The sequence below is a fragment of the Protobothrops mucrosquamatus genome, unplaced genomic scaffold (assembly GCF_001527695.2).
Source record: "Protobothrops mucrosquamatus isolate PMUCROS unplaced genomic scaffold, P.Mucros_1.0 scaffold683, whole genome shotgun sequence".
NCBI classification, from domain to species: domain Eukaryota; kingdom Metazoa; phylum Chordata; class Lepidosauria; order Squamata; family Viperidae; genus Protobothrops; species Protobothrops mucrosquamatus.
Genome location: NW_015386970.1, coordinates 418303 through 421377, shown reverse-complemented (window position 1 = coordinate 421377; position 3075 = coordinate 418303). Strand labels below are relative to the sequence as shown.

General features: G+C 51.4%; 1 protein-coding gene across 1 annotated transcript in view; it reads right to left on the bottom strand.

Annotated features, from left to right (window-relative positions):
• Positions 1–2708, bottom strand: part of OSBPL2 (oxysterol binding protein like 2) — a gene marked incomplete at its 3' end in the record, with an annotated part of 70227 nt that extends 67519 nt beyond the window's left edge. The window contains 1 exon segment of the mRNA XM_015818139.1: positions 2654–2708.
• Positions 2709–3075: the final 367 nt, after the last annotated feature.

Genomic DNA, 3075 nt, shown 5'->3' with positions numbered 1-3075 from the left:
CTTTTGCAACCTTCTGACAAGCAAAGTCAATGGGGAAAACAGATTCACTTAACAACCATACTACTAACTTAACAACTTCAGAGATTCACTTATCAACTGAGGCAAGAAAGGTCATAAAATGGGCCAAAACTCACTGAACAACCGTCCCACTTAGCAATGGAAATTTTGAGCTCAATTGTGGTTGTAAGTCAAGGACTACTTGTACACGTTTCAAAAGACTAGGATATGAGGTGAACCCACCTTAAAATGTGACTCATTCCTTCATCAAATAGAAGAGCTCAGTTGCGTCGGGACAGTAGCTCATCAAACCCTGCATTTTATGTCACATTATGGTCAACCAACTGCACCAACAAAAAAGAAGAGTCGTCCTCAACTGTTGTTTCTCAACAGCTGTTAATCAACACACACCATTTTTGGAAGAGAGAGACAACAAGGCTATAACTATCAATGGCCATGGTTCCTTTCAAACCTTCTAACTTGATGGCCCTCAGCAAGTCAAATTCAGTGTTAATCAGAATAATGAAAAACAAGGGCATCGTATATACAGGAACAGCCATTTTGCTCAACCCCAGAATGAACTATCCCATTCTCAAGGTAGCTTCACACTAGTAAAATGTCATCTTCCTTGAACTGGGCACAGTGCATTACCTTCTTCTAAAGAGCACAGCTTATGAATTCAAATACCAGCACTGAAGGGTCAGAGGGGGAGGGGGACAACTACAATCTATTGTAACTTACTACCAAGGAGGAATGGCTGCACAATCATGAAAAACTGTTCCAATCCAGGAACAGAGAATCAGAGGGAGCAGCATTTCAGCCTATCCCGGAGTACTTCATCTATTTTCAAAAATCACCAATTTGGTTCTCTTCATCTAAGGTGTTTTTTTTTTTAAAAAAAACAAACAAACATAAATAGGAGTAAAAAATGAACAGAATTGCTATTTCTCTAATACAGGTCCTCAACTTACAACAGTTCGTTTTGTGACCATTCAAAATTACAACGGCACTGAAAAATGTGACTTATGACCATTTTTCGCACTTATGACCTTTGCCGCCTCCCCACGTTCAGGGGATCAACATTCAGACACTTCGCAAGTGTCTCATACTTGTGATAGTTACACTGTCCCAAGATCCTGTGAACCCCTTTTGCGACCTTCTGATAAGCAAAGTCAATGGGGAAGCCAGATTCACTTCACAGCCAGGTTATTAATTTTATCAACTGCAGTGATTCGCTTAACAACTGTGGCAAGAAAGGTCGTAAAATGGGGCAAAACCCGACCCATTTCTCTCACTGAGCAACATAAATTTTGGGCCCAATGGCGGTCGTTAAGTCGAGGACTACCTGTAGAAGGAACAGCGGACAAGGCCCAAAGAAGCTCTCTCTCACTGTGAGGAACTAAGATCATCAGGCTGAAAGCAAAACCAGATTAATCTTATGATATTAAACAGGCTGAACCGCAGCCATTTATTCTCACATGAAGCTTGCCAGCCTGCACCAATCAGCACTGCCAGCCAAGCTGCTCCATCAACCCCTAGAACAGGGGTAGGCAACCTTGGCTCTTTTATGACTCGTGGACTTCAACTCCCAGAATTCCTGAGCCAGCATAGCTGGCTCAGGAATTCTGGGAGTTGAAGTCCACGAGTCATAAAAGAGCCAAGGTTGCCTACCCCAGCCCTAGAAGCAAGCAAGGTCGCTAAGAAAGTAAGTTGGGGACTCGACAGGCCTCTTCAGCTCAGAAGCAAGATGGGCCACCCCACAACTACCTCCCTCGGATCGGGGACCCCAAAAGGAAGAGCAACCCAGTACAAGGTAGTCCTCAACGTACAACCACCACTGAGCCCCAAATTTATGTTGTTAAACGAGGCACTTGTTAAGCGCATTTTGCCCTATTTTACATCACTTCTTGCCCCACAGTTGTGAAGTGGATCTGTCTTCCCCACCGAGTTTGCTTCTTAAAAGGTCACAAAAGGGGGATCACATGCGCAACTGTCATAAAGATGAGTCAGTTGACAAGCGTCTGGATGTTGATCACGTGACCAGGAGGATGCTGCAACGGTCGGTCCCGAGTGTGAAAAAAGCCGTCGTAAGTCACTTAGTTCAGTGCTCTCGGCGCTTTGAACGGTCACTCAACGAACCGTTGTAAGTCGAGGACTAACTGTACTTTCCGAGAGCCCTTCCCAGAAACCGACTTAGGGAAGGACTCCCTAAAAACCTCCGCAGAGGCCGAGCCGCCCAGCCTGCTCTTTTCCCCCCCCAGGCAGGAAGATCCCCAAATGAGCCTAGAGGGGAAGAGGCAGATTCGTGATCTCCGGCTTGGATCACCGCGGGGTCTCCCGTCCCCCATGCCTCGACGTTTCCCCAACGAGGGCGACGACAACTCCCATTTCCCCGTCACCGGGGCGGGGGGTTATTCTTCCCCTCTAGGAAACCCTCAGCCCGGCCTGTTCCGCCTCCCCAACCCCGGGAGATGGGTCGGGCGGCATCCCCATCTTCCTCAGCCAGCGCGGCCTTCCCTCCTCCGCTCCCCTCTCCCTCAGCCAGGACGGCGGGACCATAGAGCTCCCTCGGCCAGACTGCCGGGCTCGAGCTGTGGAGCCCGGAGGGTTCGCGAGGGCCGTCCGCAGCTTCCAATCCCCGCCGGCGGTGGGTTACCTGTCGCCCGGCGCGTCCCCCGTCCTGCGGTGCGGCCGTGCGCACGCGCACACGCCTCTCCGGCCGCAAGCCCCCCGGCGAGACCCGTTGACACTCCCCGAGGCGGAAGTGCGACCCGCCGCCACCCCCTCCTCTCTCAACGTCCCCCGCTTGACAGACACGCTGGGCCGTCCAATCGTCAGCGACGGAGCGCCGTGACGTTCGAAGGACCCCCCCCCGCTCCGCTCCCCCGGGCGTGCCGTCTCGCTCTCCTCCCGCAAGCGGGCCAATGGACCGCGAGGGAAGGGAAAGGGCGGGGACTATGCTAATCGGAAGCCTGGGGCGCCGGAGTTCCTCCCGGGCTTTCGCGCATTCTCGCTGGACTCGACCTCAGGCAGGGCTGCTCGACCAATGGCGTTCTCCGAAAGGGGCGAGGCCATGCA